The following is a 22,523-nucleotide window of genomic DNA, read 5'->3' as shown; positions in this document are numbered from 1 at the left end:
GGAGGGGAGGCAGTGGGAGGTGAGAGACAGGGCATGTTAAGAACATCAAAGAAATTCAGAGAAAGGTGCCTCTAAGTGTAGTATGTCAGCAAGTTTATTAAAAGGCAACGGTTAAAAACACTTACAGGGTTATAGAGTAACCAGGCTCCACAATGTATGAAGTCTTCCCTGTCACTGTGCCGACCAGCAGCTACAGGAATGGAGGGATTGGAGGAGCAAGATGGCCACTGCACTTCCTGAAGCCAATGTGGAAAGCAGGGGGGCAGAAGTGACATCAGCAAAGCGGCGATGATGCGTTTTGGGAGCATGCTCAGAAGCTCCTTCTTCAAAACCTAAGCCCCAGAGTGGTGAGCCAGCTATTAAAGGGAGAAGGGGTGCGGAACAGATCATATTAATCATCCACACAAATTTCAGCAATGTGATTAACGCCATTGAATTACCTCCTGCTACACAAATATGTTCTCAAGCACATTGTTTTACAATGCTGAACTTTATATGTTTCATATTGTTTTTATCCCCTTTTTTAAAATGCCTGCTATGTTCCCAGCTTGTACTGTATGATTATATAATGCAGCCACTGACATGGTATCCTCCCATGTCTTTTGTCGTCCACAGCTATCTTTTTTCACATCTAATCAGCATTTTCCATTAGCCCCGGCATTTTGCATTATTGCGCCCAGTCTTGTCCCCACCCCCTCTACCCTCTCACTCACTCTCTGCCCAAGAGATTGGCAGTCACTTAAAAAACAAGATTGATGCAATTCGCGAGGACATATCCACTGTACAGTTATCTCTCCCACTTAACATACCCTGTTTAGCAGCACAGTCAACACCGTGCTGAACGCTTTTCAACTGACTACTACTGAAACCAAACTTTTCTCATATGCCCACCTAACCAGTTGTCCCCTGTATCCGGTTCCCTCACAACTACCATAGTCACCCTCTTCTTCTATCCTATCCTATTCTTACCCATCTTTAATTTCTCTCTATCTACTAGCACCTTCCTCTCACCTCTAAAACAGGCACAGATCATCCTCATACTTAAAAAGACCTCACTGGTTCCCACCAACCTGAACAACTTAAGAATCATCTCCTTGTTCCCATTCACCTCTAAACATTTAGAATGCTTGGTCTACAACCATCTGCACTGCTACCTCACTGAAAACAACCTTCTTGACCCTTTACAGTCTGGCTTTCATATGCGGCACCCCCCAGAAACTGCCCTACTGAAACTCACTAACGATTTACTAACTGCTAAAACCAACAGCCACTACGCCATACTCGTACTACCAGACCTCTCTGTCACTTCAATCACTAGATGCAATAACCTTGTCATGGTTTCATTCTGTCTCTTCACAAAGCTGCCTGTTTCTCCGGAACAGGCTTGCCTAACTTAACATATAGTAATTAATATTGTAAGGCTATACTTAACCATCTGATAATGTTTTGAGGCTTTTAACCAAACCGGGTTCCCCACAGGCTCTTTCGCTGTTTTACTGCAACTCAGATCCACAAATGTGACATGAGAGGCATAACCCAACCGACATCAGGGCATCATGCTGACGTCAACATGTTTCACTAATGGTTCCTTTTGGACACCCCTAGACATATGTTGTTACATTTAGAGATGTGTAAGTGCAGAAGAGTAAGACATTTTTTATAATTCAGGAAACATAAAAGCATCTTATTGCTTTTACATGGTGGTCTATATAGTTGAAAAGTAATCCTTGATATAAATCATGGACAGAAGGTGTGCCAGAACACTTATGCCACGTACACACAACTGGACTTTTCGAGGGACTAGGTCTGACGGTCTTTCCAACTGACTTTCGGCAGAGTTCCGACGGACTTTCCGAATGAACGGACTTGGCCACACACAATCACACCAAAGTCCGACGGATTCGAACGTGATGACCTACGACCGGACTAGAATAATGAAGTTCATAGCCAGTAGCCAATAGCTGCCCTAGCGTCGGTTTTTGTCTGTCAGACTAGCATATACACGAACGGATTTCTCGGTCCGGCGGAGTTCCGGTGGGAAAATTTAAAACATGTACTATTTCTAAAGTCCGCCGGATTTTTGGCAATCAAAGGTCCGATGGAGCCCACACACAATCGAATTGTCCGACGGACTCGTTCCGTCAGACCTTTGCTGTCAAAAAGTCTGGTCGTGTGTACGTGGCATTAGAGGTCTTTTAATAAATGTTTTTTGTACAAGATTCACACAACTTTAACCAAAAATTCACACATTTTTCCACCTGAATCGAATTAAAATTATATGTGAATTTTGAGTGTGGTGTGGTCCTTTTCCACAGGCGTAAGACTTCTACTTTCACAAAAAAATTGTCTCAGGTATCCATCTTGAAACAGCACCCTACTTAGCCCATCATGGCTGCCATTGATACGCAGTTCACAAGGCCTGGTTGGATCAACATAGGCCAGAACAAGGATGTTTGTTAGGTTAAAGGAGGACTTCAGCTTACGTAAAGCCTATTCACACTGGTCGATCAAAACAACAAAGAGCACCAATTTGGGTGCAGCATTACACACAAAAAAAATGTATTCTAACTATTGGCAACTCACATTTGGGAAGTAAAGCAGTGCTTGTCACACCCATCAAAGGTTGGGAGGACCGGTGTCTCATGGCTCCCGTGGCTGTGGAACACCGGGTATAGGTGGCCGGGAGTGATGTTAGCAGCTGGGGGTGTGAGGGGGCATGGTTAACGCGTTTCATAGCCACCCAGTTTCTTTCTCAAATCCTGTCTTTACCCTGTTGCCTCAGTTGCTTGCTTAAAGGACAGAGGTATTGGGGCGTGGCCTAGGTGGTCAAGTGAGCAGACGTCTTTCTGTGCAGCTCCGACATCTCCTGCTACAATCCTGCTCCATCCTTGGTTGATCCCCCACATTCCGCCAAACGAAAGATGTCGCCTGCACCGGAGGACTCCCCCGCTTCCTCGGACGGTGATATCGGCGGATGGGCAAACGCAGAAGGCAGCCGCCCGGCGCGAATGTATGTGCACACATGCTCGGGCCAAGATGGCCCCCGGACCACCGCCTCAGCACCTTGTGATTCCCCGGCCTCTACGCCGGATCTCTTTGGGGAAGCCTCACTGCCATCCTCCTTGAGTCAGCCTGACCATCCGATCCTGTTGTCACAGATCTCGACGGGGGAGGAGGCGGGGGAGAGCGAAAAGGGGCCTACGCTGGCTGAGGTGCTGCAGACCATTAAGGTAAACCATGCTGCTCTAATGGGGACAGTGGCTGAAATCAAAAGTGACTTTACACTACTGAGGCAGGATGTTCAGAAATTACATGGAAGGGTGGATGAGACTGAAAAACGTATTAGTGACTTGGAAGACTCAGTAAAATAGCCACCCTAGAGGACAAGGTGGACGACCTTGAGAACCGCCTCAGACGAAACAACCTGAGGCTGGTTGGCCTTCCTGAGCGGGTGGAGGGGTCTGACCCAGTGGCTTTTTTGGAAAGTTGGCTGGAGCAGGAGTTTGGCCGTGACATACTGTCCCCTTGCTTTGTGATAGAACGGGCACACAGAGTCCCAGGCAGACCTCTCCCTGCAGGTAATCCACCACGCACCATGGTTATCAGGTTGCTGAACTACAGGGACAGAGACGCTATCTTGCGGGCGGCCAGAGCAAAAGGTAGTTTGAAGATTAACAATGCTACAGTGTCACTGTACCCAGATTATTCAGTGGCAGTCCGCAACCAAAGGGCACAATTCCAGTCCGTTAAACAAAAGTTGAGAGAACATGCTGTGCAGTATTCTATGATATTCCCGGCTACCCTTTGCATTGACCATCAAGAGAAAGTTCTTTTCTTCCAGTCACCCAAGAATGTCATCGCATGGTGGTAGTCCCTACCCCAACCCCCTCGTGACCCTGCCTGAAGGATGTTGGCCCCGACGGTTGACGTCCTTGCTTTATTTTGCCCCCCTCATCTCTCCCCATTTTTGTCTCCACCTCTGGTCAGAGCGGCGGGTCTATGCTGCTCTTGTTGAAACATAATGGGATCGACCATGTTTATTTTTGTTGTGGGACACACTTATGCCCCCATTTTTTGGCTGAGTATTTGGGAGCTGCTCTAGGAGAACAATATTGAGCCACTCAGTGGTGAAGTTGACTTGTTACAGTTAACCACATGGATATCAGGCAATGCGCCCCATGCATGGCCCTAGTTTTGGGTACAAGCCCGCTCCATTTCCATGGGAGCAGGGCAGGGTTGTTGCTGCTGATTGGCAGCTCTTTATTTTTTGTCTATAGTATGGTAGTGGTATGTGAGGCAGATGGATGGATGTGTGTGTGTGTGTGTCGCTTTGTCCCACTAGAGGTGCTGTGGCTCTGGCTGCTTGGCGGGGCACTGTCCTGGGGCTCCCGGACAGGCTGCGCCCACTTTTTCCCGCTTGTGTGATAACACCGACCCCCCCATGGCTGAGGTAAACATTTGCTCAGGGAATGTGCGAGGGCTTAATTCTAAATTTAAATGTGTATTGGTGTTTGAACAGATCAAACGATTGCACCTGCATATTCTCTGTCTACAAGAGACTCATCTGGTGGGCTCAAAAATCCTTGCATTAAAAAAGTGTTGGGTGGCTCATAACTTTCACTCCACGTACTCTAATTATGCTCGTGGGGTGGCCATCCTAATTCGTAAAGGGCTTCTTTTTGAGTGCCACCAGGTGGTCCCGGACCCCAGGGGTCAGTTTTTGGTGTTGCATGCTACGGTGCAGAGAACGCCTGTTATCCTGGTCACAATATATGTTCCTCTGCCAGCCACAGCCACGGTATTCTCAGACTTGAGTTATCACTTTTACCTGTTTGCCCTACATTTATTGTAGGGGATTTTAACTCAGTACTGCAGCCAGCTCTGGATAGATTGACACCTTATGCGAATGAGTCCAAGATGTTTAGTAAATGGTGTGAGGCGTATGGATATGTAGATATTTGGCGTTGGAAGTTCCCCGGGGGAAAAGATATTCTCCTGTCAATCTAAAACCTACGGTTCTCTGTCTAGGCTGGACTATGCACTGGCCACCGGCGACCTTCTCCCGGTTGTCAGGGCAATTAAATATGTTTCACAAACAGTGTCGGATCACTCACTACTCCAGGTTACTCTTACCCTGGGACATAGTCCTTCGGGTGTGGAAACTTAGTCCCTTGTGGATATCCACGCCGGAGATACAGGAGGCCATCCCGTCAGATATGACAGACTATTGGTCCACTAACATTGACACAAAAGCAACAGGCCCCACGTGGGACGCCTTTAAGGCGGTTTTGCGTGGGTCGTACATTTCCCGCATCAAGCACTATAGATGGGCAGGGAGGGCCCAACAAACGGAACTTGAGCGATCCCTAGAGGAGGCTAGACGTAGGCACACGCTAAACCCGACAGAGACTACCCGTGGAGAACTGTCTAATGCCCATAAGATGTTGCAGTTACATCTTGTAGACACGGCTAAAATACAACAACTACATCTGACAGCAAAACTACGCGAACACGGGGGGAAGACAGGAGACTGCTAGCCTTTCTTACCCATACGGACTATTTGGATAGTTCCATCTCTGCTATACAACTGGCTGATGGCTCCACTACCGAGGATCCTGTAGCTATTAATCAAGAATTTGCTTCATACTACGGTAGATTATATGACGATCCGGCACCCCCCTCGGAGGCTACTTTTTAGGGGTTTCTTCTCGTCATTGGTGTTCCCTGGACTGGAGGATGCTCAGAGAGACCTCTTGGAACAGGAAATTACTCTTGAAGAGGTGGAAACAGCGATAGGTTCCCTACCGCCCTCGAAGGCTCCGGGCCTGGATGGTATCCCTTCGGTGTGGTATCAGACCTACACTGAATTGATAGCTCCTAAACTACTCCTCACTTACTGAGCATCCTTGAACCAGGGATCTCTTCCTGATTCAATGAACGAAGCTCTGATTGTGGTTTTGCCCAAGCCGGGAAAAAATAAACTGTTATGCGAGTCCTACCGTCCCATTTCCCAATGACGCAAAAATATTGGCCAAGATATTAGCTCTTCGCTTGCAAAAAGTTATACTTGCCTTGATATCGCCGGATCAGTCTGGTTTTATGCCTGAACGTAGCACGTTTGACAATATACGCAGATTATATCTACATATCTATAGAGTATGGGGACAAAATTGGTAGCTTGGTGTTGTCCTTAGATGTGTTAAAGCTTTTTATACGGTGCGTTGGTCATTCCTGTGGGAGACTATGGCTAACATGGGCTTTGGCCCACAATTTACAAACTGGGTCCGCCTGCTGTATGCTAAACCGAGTGCAAGGGTGCGAACCAATAGAGATGTCTCTTCACCATTCCGGTTACAGAGGGGGACTAGGCAAGGGTGTCCGCTGTCCCCACGCCTGTTCGCCATTGCCATTAAGCCTTTGGCTCTGGCGGTGCGGCAGGCCTCAGGGATAGGGGGCATCCGACTCGGGATGCTGGAGGAGAAGATATCTTTGTATGCAGACGATGCCTTGATTTATTTAGATGGAAAGTAAAGCTCCTTCAGTGGCCTTATGCAGGTGGTAGAAAAGTTTGGTGATATGTCTGGTCTGAGGGTTGGTTGGGATAAGTCGATAGCTTTTCCCATTGGCCCTCACCGCTCCTATGATTACTTGAACACTTCTAAGCTTCAGACGTCTCAATCCTTCAAGTACCTGGGCATTCAGATTCATAACGAGCTCCACAAATATGAAGACTTAAATATTGCCCCTATTAAAAAACAGATGGTTGACAAACTCCAAACATGGGCAACTCTCCCTCTCAACTTTATAGGACGTATCAACGTCTTCAAAATGATCTTCCTCCCTAAATTTTTATATTGCTTTAGAGCTGCTCCGGTTTATCTCCCTAAAAAGTTATTTCTGAAAATAGAGTCTATTGTGTCCTCCTTTATCTGGCAAAATTCCCATCCGCGGATAGCCAAGACATCTTTGCAATCCCCCAAATTAAAAGGAGGCCTGGCCCACCCAAATTTATACAATTAATTCATTGCCTCCCAACTTACCTATGTATATGAATGGCTGCATTCCAACCCTCAGACCCCTTCCGCCACTCTCATGTCAATCCTACATGCACCGTTTGACACAGTCAATGATGTATTGCATAGGGCACTACACTCTAGGTGCTCTAGGTTTTCCCCTATGGAAGTGGGTTTACTAGCTTGGAGAGAGGGGAAGAAACTGCTTTCAATCCCCACCCCTGGCAGGTCACCGCAAACCCCACTATGGGACAATCCTAGTCTGCCGGAATTATGTGGGCATCCAGACTCCCAATGGTGGTCCAGGCTGCATATATCGCGCTTGTCCCATATAATTAAGGGAAACGTATTTGAGTCCTTTGAAAATTTACGGGGTAATTTTACAATAGATCATACATTTTTCTATAAGTACCTACTCCTTCGACATGCCATTCGGGCGCAGTTTGGCTCCCTGACCATAGAGCTTCAGGAATCTCCTATGGAAGACCTGCTGCCCTACCCGGATCTTACTAAACAGGTTACAACTTTCTATAGTCATCTCTCCAGGGTAGGGGCAGACCCATTTCAAAATTCCTTCATGAAATGGAAAAGATTGATACCTGACCTATCAGAGGAGGGTTGGGAGGAGGCTACAGAAATTTGTTTTCAAGACATTATAAGCACTTCTGATCAACATGTACAATTTAAGTTTATTCATCGGTTGCATTATACTCCGGCTAGTCTGGCTAGAATGGGTCTGAGAGCTGAGGCCCTGTGTCCTAGATGTACATTTGATCAGGCTGATTTATACCATATGTTCTGGAGCTGCCCTAGGTTGGATTCGTATTGGAAGGACCTGTTTAATTTTTTTGAAGAACATCTTGCTTTCCCGGTGCCCCAAATCCCAGAGGTGAGGCTGCTTGTAATCAGAGCCCTCCTCGACAACCTAAGACCTGCATTGTGCCTTGGCCTGTAGGTCGGTATACCTGAAAAGAGGGAAAAAGACACGTGGATAGGTGAATAAATAGAGTGCTTAATGGTGCTGCACAAACCGAGATTCATTTAACAAAGAGGCGAACGCCCTGCTGACTTCTTCCTGCGGATCGGGGATATACCTGCTAAAACAGGAGGAATTCCAGCGCCCCATGTGCTTGATGATATGAGGGGGCACCCCCTGTTTGGACGCGGCAGATGCTGCCCCGATTCTGAATGAATGGCCCGTGAATGATTTGGGGTCCAACCCCAACTTGGCGATTAATAACCTAACATGTGCCATGAACTGTTTGGATGTCAATGGATTGGATGGAAATGGTAACAAAGGGCTGTGTGGGGGAGATGCAGCAAAAAACGCGCAAAGCGCATCAAGTACCTGGAGTGGACACCACCTGCTGCTGGTACCATAAAACTTAACTACATAACCCTGACCCACCTGCCTGGTCTTGTTGTTGTTAAGCTGCAAAGCGAAGTGGTCCGAGAACCTGCTAAGACTACCCTTGAACAGAAAAGGTGCATGATTGCTGACCCGTGACACCTCCACTGGTCTGAGGAACCCAAAGAAACTTAAATATACCGCCGCTTTGATCACCAGACTGGGACCTACGCCAAAAGGGGATGCCGAAAGTAAATCCGAAATATCCCGAATCATCCGACCGGAAATGGGCAGCCTGGCAGCCCGGGCTTGACCCTGAGATTTCTGCACACCCCTCAGCAAGGCTTTGAGAGGGTGAGTGGCAAAAATGGATGGACTAGCAGGGTCTTGGATGGACCTGAAATGCTGAATGCCTGCGAGATAAGACTTGATGGTACCGGCGGACAAAGCCAACTCACTGTGGCAATAGGCCGCACATGCCATGACAGATCGGATATCCCACAGTCTGCTGGTAGGATGCTGCCTCAAAAACCTAAGAAAACTCCTCCACCCCGTGGAGTAGGCTTTGAACGTGTTGCTGGATAAGGATGCGTTGGCCAAACTGATTGCTTGTGTCCAGAATCTTGTCAGTTCATGGTGAGAAGGCAAAAAGGAGGGACTGGCTTGCCCACCCGTTCTGCTTCCGGGTGCTGTAAGAAAAATTGATTGAATTTGAAACGTGACAATGCATCGGCAGCCCTGTTGAAATCCCCACTGATGAATTCACCCTGAAAATGGAACCTGTGAGTCAACCCCAACCATGTCAATCTGCGCATGAAGGCCATAATGGCCAGGGACCCTGACCTTCCTTTGTTGATGATGTTGGCAGTGGCCTGATTGTCCGTGAAAAAAATAACTGAACTTCCCGTCCAGACCGGCCCCCAAGTGACAGCTGCAGCCACAATTGGGTAGATTTCAAATAAAGCCGAAGTCTGCGCAAATTTGGGCAACTGGAACACCTCCTGAGGCCAACGACCGGCCAGCCATTCCACCCCACACATGGCCGCAAACCCCCCTGACGCAGCTGCATCAGAGAACATCCTGGGTGAAGAGCTGGAAGGCTGAGGCACAAGCAACGAAATGCCATTCCAGTCCCGCAGAAAGTGATTCCACATGACCAAGTCGGCGCGTGCGTCAGCTTGCAAGCTGACAGGAGCGTCCACATCCTGGATGAGGGGCAAGAGGGCCAAAAGTCTGGAAACCAAAGCCCTGCCTTGCGGAATGATTTGCATCGCATGATTGAGCATGCCCAAGAGTGACTGCAACTCCCTTTTTGAACAGACGAGAGAACAGACAAACGCATAGATGGTCAGACGAATTCTGTCCAGCTTCACCTTGGGCAAACTCGGAATCATGCGACTGGAATACAGCGTGATGCCTAAAAAATGTATGACATTGGCGGGACCTTCCACTTTGTGGACAGCCAATAGCATGTTTAACTCTGTGAACAAACTCATGAGACACTGCAGGTCCCTAGGAGCCCTGGAGGGATCCTCCACGAGCAAAAAATCATCAAGGTAGTGCACCATCCCCTGGCAGCCTTTGTGATGACCCAGGATCCAATGGAGAGCCTGGGCAAAAATGTTGAACAAACAGGGACTGCTTTTGGCCCCAAAAGTTAATTTTGTGGCAAAATAGTAACAGTCACGCCACCTGATGCCATGCCATTGCCAGAGTGCCGCACTGATTGGGAGTAACTTGAACGCATCGGCAACGTCCGCCTTGGATAACCAAGCCCCTTGACCTGACTGAAGAATGAGCTGAATGGCTGAATCTACAGAAGAATACTTCAAAGAAAACTCTTCAGAAGGAATCAGTGAATTGATGCTTGGGATGAGTGAACAATGAGGAGCGGACAAATCATAGATGAGACGGTATTTATTTGAAAATTTGCCACACACAACCCCAATGGGGCTAACCCTCCACATGCCGAACGGTGAGGATGAAAAAGGCCCGATCACAAAACCTTTGGCTACTTCTACTCCCAACAACTGATCAACTAATGAGGCATGTTGGTCAGCAGACACAAGGTTCCTACATTCAAATGTTTCCGTAGGCAAAGTGATCAACCCTGTATGGAAACCAACCGTGAAGCCATTCAACAGAAAATCCCTAACCACCGCGGATGGGTGATCCTCTAAATAGCCCCCTAAAGCAGCAACATTCACCTGGCTTAGTCATGCGGTCCCGAATGGTTTGACCAGACAGGAAGATTTGGGATGAGCACGGAAACAATTGGAACACACATGCAGGAGTCTACACTGGTTGTAATTGCAGCCAGCATGATTGAAATTGTTGCAAACCTGTGATTTCCCTAAAAAATGAATGGTCCTACCCAGTTTATCCACCTGGCCTGAAGGTCCCATGGAAGAGACACCAACCCCCTGTCTGCTAACCCCTGACGGACCCGGGGGGCCTCAACCACAGGACACCAAGCAGAGGTATACGTCGAAGACTGACAGGAGCTGCATACCGGGGATTTCAGTTTGGCAAAATGTCTGCAAAAAAGCTCCATATCTACGTTGCTCCAACACATGACCACCTGGAACTGAGCCCAAGTGGCCGCCACCTTGGCCGAAAAGGAATGGTGGTAATCATAGAAACTGCAACCCCAATACTTGTGAGCCAGATCCACAACCTTGTGGAGATATAGATCCAACTCCACCCTCCTATCCGGACTGACTGCGCAAATGATGTCACGGAAAATGCCGAAAGCCAGCACAAACTCAGCCACATTGAGTTTGCGATTGAGTCTGGGGTCTTTGACTTTTAGCACAACTGACACCTCACCGCAAGCATAAGACTTATTCTCAGTGATGTCTTGCGATGCAATCAGTAAGGAAGCTAGATTCACATCCTTCCCATCCAAAATGTCTTTCTTCAAATTAGCAGGAATGAAGTGAGCTGATGACACAGACGGGGGAGCTGCCAAAGGAGACGGAGCTGTGATAGGCAGGGAAACGGCCACGTTACCTGTGAGAGCACTGGAAAGGACTGGAGCTGGGGACACAGGAAGCGCCTGCGCTCTGGCCACATGCGCTTCCACCACCTCCATTCTGTCCTGCATCTGAGACATGGAAGTAGATAACGTGTTCAACAAAGCATGAATCTGCGTGAGTGAATTCTGCACTGAAACCTGCGACATGCTGTTATCAGGGAGTGGCTGAACCGTGCTAGAGCACAACAGTCTAAAAAGTTCAGCCTTCCTGGCCGTAGCTGGAAAAGAAATTCCCCTGCGAGGAAGCTCTGCCGTGAGCCTGGGCACCGTCCAGCTCCTCAATGAAGGGGTGCTGCCGTGCACAGACCCCCTGGTGACTGATGGGGAAATAAACGCAAATTCGTCACTCTCAGATACATGTGACATGATGAATCTGCGGTAAAAACACAAGAACATGAGAAACTACATACCGACCCGACCCCCCTCCCTGAAAGTACGGACCTAACCATAACCAAGGGTGTAGTCATGTAACAATTAGCGCGTGAATTAAACCTAATGCGCCCCCCCACCTGAATGTGTGTGCTGAGTAAGGACGAGCAACCTGCGGCGCTACTAGAGGTAAATTAATAACGAACACTCAGGGCTACAAAAATACCCACAGAGCGTGGTGGGTACCGAAATAAGCGTATGAAGTGAAGTGCAACGTATGACGTATGAAATGTTGGCCGCGAGCCTGTAAACTATGATAATGTAAGTGAATCCTGGCCCGTAAGGATCTAAAGACGAGATGAAACCTGACCTGCCCCATGTATAGAACCAATGAAACCTGAAAGAAACACACGCACCTGCTGATTGCGAAAAGATGCGACAAGACGATCGAATCACCCGCGAGGTGATGTACCTAACATGAGTTAACACGGACAGAAAAATCAAGCACATCACTTACCCTGCTGGAGAAATTAAACACCGAAAACCCCCTGACAACCCCAACACCCCCCCCCCCACCCCCCCATCCCTGAACACACCTGATAATAGAAAAGCAAAGCACAGCTTCCCGAGAATCAGACAACGCCTGAGCTAGGAACAGAACCTGCGAAACAAACGTGAAACCTTAAAAAAAATAAAATAAAAAAAAAGGTACAATGCCTGAACGACCATCAGATGCACCAAACACCCCCCCCCCCCCCCCCCGCTGCTACCAGGAACCTACCCCCCCCCCACAGACTGAGCCCACAAATGAACATGCTGCATGCCCCAAACGCCCCTGCATGCTCCTGACAGCCCTGCAATACCCCAGTGGTTGCCAAGCAAACCCCCCCCCCCAATGACCCTCCCCCCTCGGCCGGCCGCCTGTGGTATAACCGCCAGACAGCGATGTAGCTGCCCCCACCACAAACCTGTCTACCCATGACTGACATGGAATCTCAATGTAAAGGAAAATACCAACCACATGTGTCATTCCCAGGACCTGAATGAGTGATTCGAACAATGAATGAATGAAACAAGCACTGAGGTATGCTTGCAAGCGAACGCTATGATGAACTACTCCACTGTACCACCCAAAGCTGATGATAACCAACATGTTGCATGTGTGACTGAGCAAGCGCCTAGCATCAGCTGTGACATATGGCGACCGGGGCACTGCCATATTCCCTGATACTGAACATTGCTAAGCAGACTGCACACAAAGGAAAGGGGAGGAAGAGAAAAAAACAAAACAAAAAAAAAACTGAAGACTGACAGAGCCAGCTTGTGACCGGGGAATCAGCTGCCAGCCACAGCTCCCCTACATGGATGTGCCCCCACTCGTGAATCAGGACGTGCCCTCACACGTGGGCCAGTAAACATGCCCCCATACATGAACAAGCAGATGTGCCTCCACACAAATACAAACCCCACCATCGGCGCCATCAGCGCCACCAACGCCATCAGCGCCATCCTCCCCCACCCCCCAATGCCACCTACCTCCCGCCTGTCCGTCTGCCTGTCCGACCCGAGCCACGATAGGCTTGGTGCTGCGGTTTGCAGAAACCACGGCTGGAACGCAAACCGGAAGTACGATACCGGAAATGATGTCGTGACCCGGAAATAGTCCAAGACGCAGTCCCAGGCAGGGAGGGAGGCCTAAATAGCGCCCGGGCTCCTCCCACAAATACAGGCTGGCCTGCGGCCAGCCTTCCAACATATTTTCAATGGTTAAAAGCAAAAGATGTACAATTATATATACAGAGCTCAAAATATCAAGTCCTGAGCTACTAGCCAGGCCTCAAGGGTTACTCGCCACCAGATGCCCTGCCCAACCCCTACCCTATACCGCCCCTAAACATGCCCTCATAAATTATCTCATGAAATGACATGTCCACCACTGCAGCCTGTGTCCACCAATGCATCCTGTGTCTGAGTTACTCGCCACCAGTTGCCCTACCTAACCCCTACACTGCCCCGCCCCTAATTTCGCCCCTAGACTCGGCCCTCATAAATTATCTTATGGAATGAGACTGTTAAATGTTTTATGCAGAATTAAGTTACACAATTAAATATTACCAACAACAACTTTAACAATATGGGACAGGGCACTGGGGCAGACCAGAGGGACATGGCACTGGAGACAGACCAGAGGGACATGAACTTTTTTACTTCTGCAAATTCTGCTCTTCCTATGTACAAGCTTCCCTCCTCTTCCTCCACCTTCTCTCTCTAGAACCAGAGGGACATGGTACTGGGGGCCGACCAGGGGGACATGGCACTGGGGGCAGACCAGAGGGACATGGCACTGGGGGCAGACCAGGGGGACATGGCACTGGGGCAGACCAGGGGGACATGGCACTGGGGCAGACCAGGGGGACATGGCACTGGGGGCGGACCAGATGGACATGGCACTGGGGGCAGACCAGAGTACATGGCACTGGGGACAGACCAGAGGGACATGGACTTTTTCACTTCTGCAAATTCTGCTCTCCCTGTTCCTATGTACAAGCCTCCCTCCTCCTCCTCCGCCTTCTCTCTCTAGAACCAGGTCTCTTCCCTGTTCTCTCTCTCTCTCTCTCTCTCTCTCTCTCTTTCTCTCACTCTCTCGCCCCTGTGTGCAGCTCTGTGCTTGCATGTTGCACTTCCCCCCTTTCATTCAGTCTGGTAGAGAGTAGAGGAGTACAATCCAGTGCCAAGATCCACACACCTGCATAGCCATTGAGACCAGTCTGCTCACACTGCACTGCTCAGGCTGAACTGCTGGACACTGTTACATAGAGCACAATGATAAGAAAACTGCACAAAACTGGAAGGCTGCCGCTCTCTTGTCAGGGCAACTCTCGATGAGCACTGCACTGCCTACCTCAGACACCCAGAGCGGTGATTATCGCTGTCCCCTGGCTCACTCCTTCCTTCCTGCTCTTCAGCGACATTGGCTGGGGTGGGAAGCGAGGTTCAGAGAGGTCATACTGTCAGTTCCCATGGCTTGAAGAAAATTGTAGAGAGAGCACCTGTGTACTGCTTTGCCTGTATGTGGCTCACCAGACTACTTTTCCCGGGCATGCACCTTTCCTCCTTGGCTGCCAATTGCCCTGCAGCGGGCTCTAAGTGTAGGCACAGATTGGACTGTTGGTTATGCAGCCCTGTCATCACTCGCCCCCAGCTTAAATCCACTCACCAAATGTGAGCAGGCGAGTGGAAATTTTGAGGGCTAATTGTTTTTCAGGGGTTGGGCTTGGCCCCTTAGTTCTAGTGAAGAGAACTCTTAACTTGATGAAAACTTGACTGTACTGCCAAGTTCCGCTCCAACCATATCATCAAGTTTGTGAATGACACAACTGTGGTAGGTCTCATCAGTTACAATGAGGAAGTGGCACAACTGGTTAAATGTTGTAGTACAAACAACCTGTCCCTTAATGTAAGCAAAACAAAAGGGATTGTGATGGATTTCAGGAGTAACTCTGACCATCCCCCACTGACCATTAACAGCTTGACTGCAGAGAGAGTCAGCAGTACTAAATTCCTGCAGTGCACATCTAAGAGGATCTTACATGGACAATAGGGATGAGCCAAACACCCCCCCCCCCCCCCCCCGGTTTGGTTCCAGAACATGTAAACAGGCAAAAAATACATTCGAAAACGCGAGACCCATTAAAGTCTATGGGACACCAACATGAATATTCAAAAGTGCTAATTTTAAAGGCTTATATGCAAGTTATTGTCATAAAAAGTGTTTGGGGACCTGGGTCCTGCTCCAGGGGACATGTATCAATGCAAAAAAAAGTTTTAAAAACGGCACGGTTTTTTTCAGGAGCAGTGATTTTAATAATGCTTAAAGTGAAGCAATAAAAGTGTAATATTCCTTTAAATTTCGTACCTGGGGGTATCTATAGTATGCCTGTAAAGTGGCACATGTTTCCCATGTTTAGAACAGTCTGAGAGCAAAATGACATTTCTAAAGGAAAAAAGTCATTTAAAAATACTCGCAGCTATAATGAATTATCGGTCCTGGCAATACACATAAAAGTCATTGAAAAAAAATGTCATGGGATTCCCCCACAGGGGAACCCCGAACCAAAATTGAAAAAAAAATGCGTGGGGGGTCCCCCAAAATTTCATATCGGGCCCTTCAGGTCTAGTATGGATTTTAAGGGGAACCCCGCACCAAAATAAAAAAAAATGGTGTGGGGGTCCCCCCAAAAATCCATACCAGACCCTTATCTGAGCACGCAACCTGGCAGGCCGCAGGAAAAGAGGGAGGACGAGAGAGCACCCCCCCCCAAACCGTACCAGGCCACATGCCCTCAACATTGGGAGGGTGCTGTTGATGGGGAGAATGGCCTCATTCCCAGAACCCTTGCGCGGTAGTTGTGGGGGTCTGCAGGTGGGGGGCTTATCAGAATGTGGAAGCCCCATTTAATAAGGGGACTCCCAGATCCTGCCCCCCCCCGGTTGAATTGGTAATGGGGTACAAATGTACCCCTACCATGTCACAAAAAAAGTGTAAAATGTTAAAAAAGACAATAGATGGTTTTTGACAATTCCTTTATTAATGGCTTCTTCTTTCCCCACTTCTTTTTTAATTTTGATTCAGGGCTCCTCTGTGGGGGAATCCCATGATGTTTTTTTCAATGACTTTCAATGAATAGCAGTGAGTAGTTTTAAATGACTTTTTTTCCTTGAGAAATGTAATTTTGCTCTCAGACTGTTCTAAACATGGGAAACATGCGCCACTTTACAGCCACACTATAGACACCCCCCAGGTATGAAATTTAAAGGAATATTATACTTTTATTGTTTCACTTTAAGCATTATTAAAATCACTGCTCCCGAAAAAACATTTAAACTTTTTAAAACTTTTTTTTGCATTGATACATGTCCCCTGGGGCAGGACCCGGACCCCCAAACACTTTTTATGACAATAACCTGCATATTAACCTTTAAAATTAGCACTTTTGATTTCTCTCATAGACTTTTAAAGGGTGTTCCACGGCTTTGGAATTTGCCGTGAACACCCCAAATTGTTCGCTATTCACTCATGTTCAACCTGAACATGAAGTCTATCCCTACTGGACAACAAATGTCACGCCACTCACCAAGAAGGCAAACCAGTCTCCCTTCACCCATCCTTACTACAGTCTAGAGAGGAACCATTGAGGGTGTGCTGACCAGCTGTATCATTTTCTGGTATTGTAACTGCATTTCTGCTGACTGCAAGATCCTGCAGTGGCTAGTGAAGACAGCTGAAAAGATTATCGGTGTCCCTCTCCCCTCTCCCCACCATCCTGGACATTTTCCATACATAATGCTCCAGCAAAGCTTCCAGTATTGTGAAGGATCCACCCATCCCTCCCACAGTCTCTTCCAGCTCTTTCCATTAGGTAGAAGGTACCGGAGTATCAAAACCTGGTCTGTGAGAGGCCTCAACTCCAATCCCCTATGAAACCTCTCTTACAACCTATATACTGTGACCAAGAACATCTCACTTCCCCTCCCTTTTTTCTCTTGAATATGCACTAGACACTTTTATGAACATTTGCTGCTACAAAGACTTGATTAGAAATATTTAGTGCTTGGGCAGTACACTACAAATCATCTTCCACTTTGTACTGACTGCCCTGAAATATTCCTTTTGCACAATCTCATGAACAGTAATTATGTAAATCTTATATAGCCATTTACTCACAGTAGATGTACAGTTACATAGTTCCCAGATGTGTATAGGTTTAAAAAATATTTTTAAAAGTTATTCAATATTCTTCACCTATTGTCTGCTAGGGGATGTGTTTACACTTGTAATAATGTGTATTGTACTTTGGGAGCTCGATGTCGGCAAGTTTGACCTGGAATGAGTAACCCAGGTGAATAGTTGTTTAATTAACTTAATGTTTATAGTGTTATTTATACTTCTGTATACAGTTGCGTTTGCATATGATAATGTGATTAGCCTCACATGAGTGTGTAGTATATAAAAAGCCTGTATTCTTGTTCAATAAAGAGTTCCAGTTTTGTAGCTAAACTAGTTCTGCCTAGTTCTTGGTTACAATATGTGGCTATAATATCTCATATCTATGTTCAGACTGGAGGAAGCAGTATACTGACAGAGTGTGGGATGGTTCTGTCTCACATCCATAGAAAGAAACCAAAACAAGTTCAGAAATTAAGTTAGGTGTAATAAAATGGAATGACAAAGGGAAAAAGTATTGAACACATGAAGAAACGGGGGTGCTAAAAAACCTTGAAAAAGTCAAGACACCAGATGAAATCTATCAGTAATTAGAAAGCAATGCCATCCCTTGTCAGTGAAAATTAATATCAGCTTGTTCAGTCTCAGCTGATGGCTTATAAAAAGGTGTTTCATTACCAAGGTGTCACACAAGAAACCTCTCATGATGAGTAAAAGCAAAGAGCTCTCTCAAGACCTTTGCAACCTTATTGTTGATGGCATACTGATGGCATTGGTTACAGAAAAAGATTTCTAAACTCATGTTCCAGTGAGCACTGTTTGGGCCATAATCCGCAAGTGGAAAAAGCATAATTTCACCATAAACCGACCATGAGCAGGTGCTCTTCGAAAGGTTTCTGACAGAGGAGTGAAAAGAATTATCAGAAGAATTGTCCAAGAGCCAAAGGCCACTTGTGGAGAGCTTCAGAAAGATCTGGAATTAGCAGGTACAGTTGTTTCAAAGAAAACAATAAGTAAGGCACCCAACCGCCATGGCCTGTATGCATTCACCACGCAAGACTCCATTGCTGAAGAAAAAGCATGTTGAAGCTTGTTTAAAGTTTTTGCTGCACAACATTTAGACAAGCCTGTGAAATATTGGGAGAATATGGTCTGGTCAGATGAGACCAAAATTGAATTCTTTGGTTGCCATAACACACACCATGTTTGGAGGTGAAATGCACATCACCCCAAAAACACCATACCAACAGTGAAGTTTGGAGCTGGGAACATCATGGTGTGGGGCTGTTTTTCAGCATACGGTACTGGCAAACTTCATATCTTTGAAGGATGAATAGAAAAATGTACCAAGACATTCTTTGGTAAAAATCTGCTGCCATCTACCAGGATGATGAAGATAAAACAGGGGGTGGACATTTCAGCAAGACAATGATCCCAAACACAAAGCCAAGGAAACTCTCAATTGGTTTCAAAGAAAGAAAATAAAGCTACTAGAATGACCCAGCCAATCACCTGATTTGAATTCAAAAGAAAATCTATGTTAAGAGCTAAAGATCAGAGCTCATAGAAGAGGCCCATGGAACCTTCAAGATGTATGTGGAAGGACAGGCCAAAATCACACCTGAGCAATGCATACGACTAGTTTCTCCATACAGGAAGTGTCTTGAAGGTGTCATTACCAACATTTTGTATGAAGTATTAAATTAATTTGCAGGTATCGTGTTCAATACATTTTCCCTGTGTCATCCCATTTTATTACACAACTGTTTCGGTTTCTTTGTATGGATTGCATGGGATGTCGTTGACAATGTTTATAGCACCTTTAGAAATATATTTACCTAGAAAAATATATAGTCTCCATAGGCTATCCCCTCTTCAGTCTATCATGAATGCTGCTGCCAGACTTATCCACCTTACCAACCACTCATTGTCTGCCGACCCTCTCCTCCAATCCCTACACTGGCTCCCAATCACCCAAAATACTAACCGCAACATACAAAGCCATTCACAACTCTGCCCTGAGCTACATCACCAATCTTGTCTCCAAATATCACCCAAATCGTCCTCTCCGCTCTTCTCAATGCCTTCTACTCTCAAGCCCCCTCATCTCCTCCTCCCACGCTCGTCTCCAGGATTTCTTCAGAGCCCCTCCCATCCTCTGGAACTTGCTACCTCCACTGGTCCGGCTATCCCCTACTCTTGCTACCTTCAGGCGATCCCTGAAAACTCATCTATTTAGGGAAGCCTATCATGTCTCCAACTAACCTCCTACCACTTCAATCAGCTCATTCCCCACAATTATAACCTTTTGTACCACCTGCTTCACCCTAATAGATTGTAAGCTCTTCTGAGCAGGGCCCTCTTAATCCTTTTGTATTTTATTGTATTGTAACTGTATTTTCTCCTTTTATATTGTAAAGTGCTGCGTAAAGTGTTGGCGCTATATAAATCCTGTATAATAACAATAATAATAAATTATATATATTATGTATGTATATGTATTTTATTGGGATTTTATGTGATAGACCAACACAAAGTGGCACATAATTGTGAAGTAGTATTGACGACAATACTACTCCCTGTTGCTATGGGGACATGTCAGGTCTCTGTAGAAGTCCTACTGTTGCTATAGTAACCCCTCTAGAAAGGGCCAGGCCTCTTCAGTAATGACAATGCTACTCCCTGTTGGGAGACAGGTATATAGTATGGTGTCAGGTCTAGAAAAGTCAGGGCTCTGCCATGATGACATTGCTACTGCCTGTTGCTATGGTGACCTGACTAAGAGGCAAGTCCTAGTGATAATTCCCTGTAGTGATGACACTGCCAATCCTTGTTGCTATTGTAACATGTCTATATGAGGTCAGGCCTCATTTTCTCAATGAATGTAAAGCATTCTCTGATTGTGATTGTACTAGGTGGAGATTGCAATTGCGCCAGCCTCCTCTCCGCCTCTTCCAATCAAAGAATGATTACATCCATTGAGAAAAAGCAAAGTGCTTTCTGAATGGTGCCTGTGCCAAACAAGTGACCTCCTGAGTTCACAATGCAGTAGGGCAGCCACTTGGCACCAGACCAGAAGCTATCGGCAATCACTGTAGTCATGGGCGTCCGCAGAACTTTTTCCAAGGGGGGGGCATAATTTTAAGGCCGCTCATGCTCCGCCCCTTTACGACAATCTAATGAAAATCTTTCTACTGGTAATACATATGTGTTATATAAGAGATAATTCATCTTCACTTTGTATTGAAAATTACTCTGGTGGCTGTGTTCCATGCCCATATAGCCTAGAGAATGTACATCTTTTTACATTGCAATACATCTGTTGTGGCCATATTTTGATCTCATACTGTCACTGTATAGGCTTTTTTCATAAAGATAAAAATATGGCAACAACAGATGTATTGCAATGTAAAAAGATGTACATTCTCTAGGCTATATGGGCATGGTACGCAGCCACCTGAGTAACCTTGCGGACGCCCATGCTTTCAAAAACCAGCCCTGGAAAAAATTTCATACCAGCCTCACAGCATTATTATACCAGTCCAACAGCATAACGTCATTATTTTCTTGTTCATGAAAGGGAAAACCATACATTTTACCAGTTAATAGTGGTAAGTGATCAATCATCAAGGGGGACCCCAGGAACTCAGAACGTGGGGGGGGAACACCTTCTGCAGAAAGAATACTCGAAGGTAAGGGGGGTGGGTTACTAATATATGGAGGAAACCCTTTATATCAGTGCCCCTTACATTATCGTATTCACTCCCCCCTTACATCAGTAACCCCCCCCCCCCCCCCGACTGGCCTGGCGGTGCTTTCACTGACCTCCTCTCAGGTGCACTTTGTAGGGCTCAGTCAGTCGGCTCCAGCTTGGTGGCTCTGGTTTTATCCTATAGTCTCCTGTCCACAGTCCACACAAGTCTGACTTCTCCCATGACCCCCATCCTGGCGGTGCTCCCACTCTTGACTCCTCTCCAGACTCCCTCAGAGACTGCAGACATGCTACAGGAGATGGTCAGAGACTGCAAACTTGATGCAAGAGCTCAATCAGGAGAGTGTGGTGGGGGAGGAGAGCACTGGAGGGGGCAGGAGAGTGTGGTGGTGGAGGAGAGCACTGGGGGGGGGCAGGAGAATGTGGTGGTGGAGGAGAGCACTGGGGGGGAGAGTGTGGTGGTGGAGGAGAGCACTGGGTGGGGCAGGAGAGTGTGGTGGTGGAGGAGAGCACTGGGGGGGGGGCAGGAGAGTGTGGTGGTGGAGGAGAGCACCGGGGGGGGGCAGGAGAGTGTGGTGGTGGAGGAGAGCACAGGGGGAGGGCAGGAGAGTGTGGTGGTGGTGGAGGAGAGCAATGGGGGGGCAGGAGAGTGTGGTGGAGGAGAGCACCCCCTGCAGCCCCCGATCCTCCTATCCAGGCACTGTGGCACACAGGGTGGGCTGGTGGTGGAGGAGAGCACTGGGGGGGGGGGGGCAGGAGAGTGTGGTGGTGGAGGAGAGCACTGGGGGGGGCAGGAGAGTGTGGTGGTGGAGAAGAGCACTGGGGGGGGGGCAGGAGAGTGTAGTGGTGGAGGAGAGCACTGGGGGGGCAGGAGAGTGTGGTGGTGGAGGAGAGCACTGGAGGGGGCAGGAGAGTGTGGTGGTGGAGGAGAGCACTGGGGGGCAGGAGAGTGTGGTGGTGGAGGAGAGCACTGGGGGGGGGAGAGTGTGGTGGTGGAGGAAAGCACTGGGGAGGGCAGGAGAGTGTGGTGGTGGAGGAGAGCACTGGGGGGGCAGGAGAGTGTGGTGGTTCCAATTCCAATTATCTTTCAGTTCCTGAAGAGACTCAGATGGGAAGAAGTGGAGGTGTTGGCAATAATTCCGCATTGGCCCAACAGGCCTTGGTTTCCTCTCCTATCCCTCCTCAGCTTTCGGGACCTTGTTCCTCTTCCATCCAGACGGAACCTGCTCTCCCAGGGCTCGATTCCCCATCCATGCCCGGCTCACCTTCAGTTGAGGGCCTGGTTCTTGAGAGGGGAAGGCTGGAAGCACTAGGGTGTC

This window comes from Lithobates pipiens, unplaced genomic scaffold (genome assembly GCF_037356315.1).
Source record: "Lithobates pipiens isolate NorthernLeopardFrog02 unplaced genomic scaffold, aLitPip1_a1.2 Scaffold_10, whole genome shotgun sequence".
Lineage (NCBI taxonomy): Eukaryota > Metazoa > Chordata > Amphibia > Anura > Ranidae > Lithobates > Lithobates pipiens.
The sequence above is the reverse complement of the archived record's forward strand: the minus strand, read 5'-3'. Positions refer to the sequence as shown.